Consider the following 7,910-nt stretch of genomic DNA (forward strand, 5'->3'; position numbering starts at 1 on the left):
CCGTATCTTCCGTATTGTTTAATAAAAAGCATTTTAATCCGATTGGTGGCCATTTTCTTATAGAGTATCAGTGTGCGATACACCTCTTCACAGGTAGGGTCACGTGTTGAAAGCATATGGAGAATGGCCACCAATCGAATTAAAATGCTTTTTATTGAACAATACGGAAAATACGGGTACTTCAGAGGAACCGTACATAATCATAACATCCGTGGCCATGAGGTCAGCACTTTACATTTGAATTATGAACGTTTATGTAGATGTACGGGTCATAAAGGGAGAAAGTGCAAACACCAGGTTGAAGTTCATCCATGACGGTCGGTCGTGACAGACGAGACCGTCGTCGTGTGATCCATGGCTAGAGGAGAGGAGGAGTTTGTCTGACATGGAAAAAACTTCTCCTCCTTCTTCCTCCTTCTCCGTCCTCCTCACACCCACCGAACCACCGGTACAGGAGGAGGATCCACCCCGCGCTGCGAGCCGCACAGGACGGGCCCCGAGTCCGCCTAGCCTCGGTATAGGAAGGAACTGGTACTAAAGGACCGGAGGATCGAGTCTCTCTGGGGGCTGTTTGACCCCCATCACCCCCCCCCCCCCGGACCACCGGAATGTGACACACCGACAACAGCGACCCATCCGCGGCCCAACATCAGCTCCCTGCACCGGGGAGAGAGAGAGACACCAGCTCACTGTACCGGGGAGAGAGAGAGAGAGAGACAGACAGACAGGACAGGACAAGTTGCTGCTCAGTTCAAGGTAGGGAAATTATCTGTGGTGTAAAGTAACTAATTACATTTACTCAAGTACTGTTACAGTACTTAAGTACACTTTTGAGGACTTTTTACTTTACTGGAGTATTTCCCATTGTCAGTACTTCTACTCTCCACTACATCTCAGAGGAAAATATTGTACTTTTACTCTTTATTTGAAAACTGTAGTTACTACTAGCTAGTATATTTTGATTATTAACACAAAACATACATTACTCAGAATACTCACATCAGCCCCTACATACATTTCGGCCATTTGAAGATATAGCTGATCTACAAGCTCACTGAGCTTGTAGATCAGTTCATTTCAAAAGAAAATGGGACGTTCTGCACAATGAGTACTTTTACTTTTGGTACTTTAAGTATATTTTGATGCCAATACTTTTGTGCTTTTACTCAAGTAAATTGAATTGATTACCGGATCATCAAACTACCTTTTACTTGTAAACAGAGTATTTCTACACTGCAGTAATTGATACTTTTACTTAAGTACTTTTTCCACCACTGGGAAAATGATACAGTATGGATAATGTTGTTCAGTCGACCTGTACCTGTTACTATTCTATGATTCTGCTCTGTTCTTTCTGTTGTGTTTCTGTTCATTTGTACCTCATTGTGAGAACAACCATAAGAAAGTGAAATTCCATTGACTCTCTGCTGCCTGCAAACTATACCTGACGCTTTGCAGCGGTGTAAAGTAACTAAGTACATTTACTCAAGTACTGTAGTTATGTGCAATTTTGTTTTTACTGGAGTATTTCCAATTTTCAGAACTTTTACTTATAATCCACTACATCTCAGAGGCAAATAGCCTACTTTTTAAATACTTTTACTCCACTACAATTATTTGAAAACTTTTAGTTACCAGTTACTTTTTAATTATTATTACAAAACATACATTAACCACTTCAGCCCTATATACATTTTAGCCCTATATACACTTCAGCCCTATATACAAATAGCAGATCTACAAGCTCACAATGCATCGCGATGCGACGCATTGTGAGCTTGTAGATCTGCTATTTTCAAAAGATTTTTATACATTTGAAAACTTGTGAAATGGGGACATTCTGCATAATGAGTTCTTTCTACTTTTGGTACTTTAGGTACATTTTGATGCCAATACTTTTGTACTTTTACAATTTTGTATTCCAGACTTTTACTTGTAACAGAGTATCTGCAATTCTACATTGCAGTATCGATACTTTTACTTTTACCCACAACAAATGTGAGTACTTTTTCCACCACTGACGCTTTGCTGGATTAAGTTATTAAACACACAATGGGTTCAGACTGTGCCAAGTAACTAAACGGAATTCAGCAAAGACTTAGTTATTATGATCAGGGCTGATAGTAGGCTAGGAGACATTATCTGGCAACCACAGGTCAGCCAGGCACAAAGACACTAAATAGGAGCCTAATAGTTTTTACATGTATACAATTTGTAGGCCTATTACAGCACTGCAAGCATTGACACTTGACAGACACAGCATCTTTTCGGTAGCGCTATTTAAATTAGAGATATTATTGAGCAGGCTATAAGTCAATATACAGTTTAGAGCCTTGGTTCTCAAAGTGGGGTCCGGGGACCCCCAGGGGTCCTTGAGGGAGTTCCAGGGGGTCCCCAGCTAAATGATAGATTAGGCACCAAATGGACCCTTATGGGTCTGTAACTCTGAGAGTGTACAAATGGAACCAAATGGACCCTAACGGGTCCATTTGGTTCCATTTGTACACTCTCAGAGTTAAATTAACATTGATTTTATAATAGAAATTGGGGTCCCAGAGATAGAAATGCCATTAAATGGGGGTCTGTAGCCTAATGCATCTTAAACTGGAGGTCCTTGAAACTAAAATGGTTGAGAATCACTGCTAGAGAGCCATAAAAACCTTCTCTTATTGGGGTCCCTGGCGTATCTTTTCAAATGGGGGTCCACGGGCTAATAAGTGTCAATTTGGGGGTCCTTGACATGAAAAAGTTTGAGAACCACTGGTTTAGAGTACAACAGTTTGAATATTGACTGAATACTTTATGTAGAAAAACAGTAAGGCAAGTACAATAACATAGATATGAATGATGGTGTCATACTAACACAATGACATCTATTACCTTTTTATGTAAATGTCTAAAGAAGCATTAATAAGGAATAGAGGATATGCGCATGCTTAAAGTGAATGGCACATCGAGTGGCAAAGCGAGTGGCAAAGCAACATGCAAAGTGAGTTTAACATTCTTTAATGTTGTTTAATACAATCAGATATGACTTTTCTGTTTGGATGCATGGGCTGTCAAGGCCAGAAAGTATTTTTTTGACACTCAGTAGGCATTCCTGCATAACTTCCGGGTTTGATGATGATGTCACACGCATATCCTCCATTGCAAAAATACTAATAATGAGAATAATCTATGTGATTTGTGTGTATTATATGTACACAAATCAATGATTCTGTACAGTACAGTAATGTGCAGTATTCTGTACACAGGACAGTAGGCCTACATTACAGCATTCTATACTGTATGGTAGTTAAATTCCACACAGGGACAGTTGAGCAAGGCACAAAGAAACAGGTATGTCCTCCTCCATAGACTTTGATCTACTGGGTGGTTCCATCATAACATTGATAACACCTACAGTGTGTACTTACTTACTTACACTAGTGGCACACACACACACACACACACACACACACACACACACACACACACACACACACACACACACACACACACACACGCACGCACGCACGCACGCACGCACGCACGCACGCACGCACGCACGCACGCACGCACGCACGCACGCACGCACGCACGCACAGTGGTGGAAGAAGTACTCAGATATTGTACTTAAGTAAAAGTAGCAATACCACAATATAAAAATACTCCGTTACAAGTAAAAGGCTGTACAAGTAAAAGGTGTTCAAAAATGTTGCTTGAGTAAAAGTACAAAAGTATTGGCATCAAAATATGCTTAAAGTACCAAAAGTAAAAGTACTAAAATGTTTGAAAAAATAGCCGATCTACAAGCTCACAACGCGTCTCAATGCGACGCGTTGTGAGCTTGTAGATCTGCTATTTTCAAATAGCCGAGGTATAAAATAGGGCTAAAGTGGTTAATGTATGTTTTATAATATAGTCATTTATATCTGAAAAGTAACTAGTAACTACAGTTTTCAAATAATTGTAGTGGAGTAAAAGTACAATATTTGCCTCTGAGATGTATTGGAGTAGAAGTCATTTTGTTCTATTATGGAGTCTAAACAGTAAAGAAGTGTAAAGTAGAGTGTGTTTCATGGACAGAGTGTGTGTGTGTGTGTGTGTGTGTGTGTGTGTGTGTGTGTGTGTGTGTGTGTGTGTGTGTGTGTGTGTGTGTGTGTGTGTGTGTGTGTGTGTGTGTGTGTGTGTGTGTGTGTGTGTGTGTGTGTGTGTGTGTGCGTGCGTGCGTGCGTGCGTGCGTGCGTGCGTGCGTGCGTGCGTGCGTGCGTGCGTGCGTGCGCGTGTGTGTGTGTGTAAAGTAGAGTGTGTTTCATGGACAGTGTGTGTGTGTGTGTGTGTGTGTGTGTGTAAAGTAGAGTGTGTTTCACGGACAGAGTGTCACTGAACAGGAATAGTTCAGCATGTGATCATTATAACCTCATTAGTGCAATAAAAGGCTGCAATGTTAGGAGGAGGGGTATTTTTATTACTGTGTGTGTGTGTGTGTGTGTGTGTGTGTGTGTGTGCGCGCAGTGGTGTAAAATAACTAAGTACATTTACTCAAGTACTGGACAAGTGCAATTTTGAGGTATTTGTACTTTACCTTTTTGAAAACTTTAGTAACTAGTTACTTTGCAGATATAAATTACTATATTATAAAACATACATTAACCACTTCAGCCCTATTTCATATATAGAATATTTGAAAATAGCAGATCTACAAGCTCACAACGCGTCGCATCGCGACACGTTGTGAGCTTGTAGATCTGCTATTTTCAAACATTTTAGAGAGAGAGGGAGAGGGAGCAGAGTGACACTGAATGAATGAGTGAATCTTAATATGACAACAGTTTCGTGAGGGAACTTGAACCTGAAAACAAGAACGTCTTCAGTTTGTTTTTTGTTGTTTTTATAAACACCATCAACAGGCTGTCAGTTCTGAGAGAACCTAAACAGGTTGGACCGTGTTAGCAGGGCGTGTAAACATAATAATGTGTGTATACCATGATGTTTTACCTGCCGACCTACACATTCACCTGTCTGCTAATTAGTGGCTCATTCTGAACCATAGTGATTAGGCAGTCAGACAGACAGAGTCAAGGGCCACAGGTCAACACAGCCAGGGGCCCCGGGCCCTCAGGGAATAAAAGACTCGTCTTGTCACCAGTGTTGGAAGAAGTACGGTACTCAGATATTTTACTTGAAGTAAAAATAGCAATACCACAATATAAAAATACTCTGTTACAAGTAAAAGGCCTTTGTTTAAAATGTTACTTGAGTAAAAGTACAAAAGTATTGGCATCAAAATATACTTGAAGTACCAAAAGTAAAAGTGCTGAAATGTTTGAAAATGGCAAATCCACAAGCTCACAACGCGTAGCGATGCGACGCGTTGTGAGCTTTAGATCGGCTATTTTCAAATAGCCTATATGTATAAAATCGGGCTTTAGTAGATCGGCTATTTATTTTTGTAGATCTGCTATTTTTCAGCATGCAACCAAGTGTAAAATCAAGGCACCGCCGAAATACATTATAGTCGACTAAATCAACTGTAGTTGTAGTCCTTAAGCTACTAATATAGACTGGAGGTAATTAAAGCTGGTCATGTTTGCATGTTAGGAATTGTAAACAGCTGAAATCAATAATATATCAGTATTCTGATATTAACCTGCGGGCCGCATTAAGTGAAGGTGGGGGCCGCATGTGGCCCCCGGGCCGCCAGTTGCCCATGGATGCATTACATGTTGACACGACACAGTGCTGTGATAACATATAGAAATGACAGACAGGTGGTGTTTCTGACCCGGCTCTCACCTCACACTGTGTTCTGTTTGTAAGGAAGTGACAGTTGGAGGTCCTGACAGTCAGCGCCACTGCAGCGTCCGGTACGCTACGCGCCATGCAGCCGTTTCCCTCCCAAACCTGTTCCCAGGTGGCATTCCCCCCCCCCGCCCCCCGTCGCCCTCCCCCCCCCCGTCTCTATTCACATCAACAACTGTAACCTTGAAGCGGACAGTTATGCCAGATCAGTCAGTGATTAGTGTTTGTTCAGTGAGGTGTGTGTGTGTGTGTGTGTGTGTGTGTGTGTGTGTGTGTGTGTGTGTGTGTGTGTGTGTGTGTGTGAAAGAGAGACAGAGACAGAGAGAGAGAGAGTAGACTATGTTCTTATGTGAGGTATGTGTCGAAAAGCCTGAATCAGCTGAGTCGGTGCGTTTGCCCCGATTCATTCTCACGTGTTGAGACAGATCATCATCACAGCCTCCTATCTCTCTCTCTCTCTCTCTCTCTCTCTCTCTCTCTCTCCCCCCCCCCCCCCCGCCTCAGCGTCCTCATAGGAATCCAGAGAATGAGCTACTTGCTACACGCTCGCCGAGCAGAAACATTGAACCTGTCTGAATACTATTCAGATGATTAGATCTTGACTGAGCGCTCGCGTTGATGTCCGTCCAGTCAGTGGCTCTGCTCTTTAATTTCACATTTTAATTTCACCAGTTTGACATGCATTAGGGCTACAGACCCCCATTTAATGGCATTTCTATCACTTGGACCGCAATTTATATTGTAAAATCTATGTCAATTTAACTCTGAGAGTGTACAAATGGAACCAAATGGACCCGTTAGGGTCCATTTGGTTCCATTTGTACACTCTCAGAGTTACAGACTCATGAGGGTCCATTTGGTGCCTAATCTATCATTTAGCTGGGGACCCCCTGGAACTCCCTCAAGGACCCCTGGGGTTCCCCGGACCCCACTTTGAGAACCAATGGTTTATGGCAGAGGAGAAAAGTTGTCGTTGAAAAGATTCTGTGCTAGAAACACCCATAAGGTGTGTCGAAATATTTCTAAAATCGCATACAAAGCAGAGAGCTTGTAGATCATCTGTTTTCGAAATAGCCCCAAAAAAATATATATAATAATAATAATAATAATAAAAGCTGAAATAATAATAATAACTTTATTTGTATAGCACCTTTCATTACATGAAATGCAGCTCAAAGTGCTTTACAGAGCAAGAATACAATTACAGAAAAAGTACTAATTCAACAACAAAGCAAAAAAGAAAAGCAAAAGCGTAAAACAACATTAAAAACATAGCAAAAAAGGCAGTGAATCAGGCAAAAAAGGTGAGGACATGAATAACAACACAGAGATTTAAACATCAGCTAAAAGCAAGAGTGAAGAAATAGGTCTTAAGCTGTGCTTTAAAGCAGTGGTTTTCAACCTGTTTCGTGCCAAGGACCCCTAAATTGATATGCAGTTGGCCGCGGACCCCCATTTGAAAATGTTTTGTGCCAGGGACCGCTAGAAGCAAAGATATCGGCTAATTTTCGCTTTAAAAAATATATAAATATTCAAAGATATGCACACTTTTTCAAGGTTTTTCAAAAAATAGCAGAGTGCTGCACTATGAGCTTGTAGATCTGCTATTTTTGAATAGCCAAAGCTAAACGGTTAAAATGATTGTGACGCTATGTTAACTCATTTAGCTGGGGACCCCCTGGTACTCCCTCAAGGACCACTGGTGGTCCCCGGACCACTGGTTGAAAACCACTAAAGCTATCCACAGAGGCTGCCTGTGTGTAATGGGATGTAAATGTGGTCCCCACACCGCACTTTGAGAAACACTGTATAATGACCCTTTTAAAGGCACAGCCCTGCCCTTTTTTCTGTGAGCAACACAACAAAACATCCTAACTGACCAAACGAGAAAGAAAGAGATGTTTATCATCACAAAGAGAAAGAAAAGGAGATCTCTATCATCATCATCACACGCGCATCGTCCTCGTCCTGTTTCCTGAAGGGTAAAACACACACCGTGGGTTCAGGTTGCTATGACGACAAAACAAAGCAGCATTATTTGTTTTGAGCGTCCTGACAGCTTATGAAGGAGACGAGACTCTGTCAGCACGTTCACCGTTTGTCACATCACTGCTGTCTCAGTGGTG

The 7,910-nt window shown here is 41.6% G+C and overlaps 1 protein-coding gene across 2 annotated transcripts in view; it reads left to right on the top strand.

Annotated features, from left to right (window-relative positions):
* Positions 1 to 437: 437 nt before the first annotated feature.
* fam83hb (family with sequence similarity 83 member Hb) overlaps positions 438 to 7,910 on the top strand; it is a 37,890-nt gene continuing 30,417 nt past the window's right edge. For both annotated transcript variants that reach the window (XM_084081131.1, XM_084081130.1), the window contains exon 1: positions 438 to 756. The gene's annotated coding sequence lies outside the window, so the exon portion shown is untranslated. The remainder of the gene's footprint in view (positions 757 to 7,910) is intronic.

This window comes from Gymnoscopelus microlampas (genome assembly GCF_963454915.1).
Source record: "Gymnoscopelus microlampas genome assembly, chromosome: 15".
Lineage (NCBI taxonomy): Eukaryota > Metazoa > Chordata > Actinopteri > Myctophiformes > Myctophidae > Gymnoscopelus > Gymnoscopelus microlampas.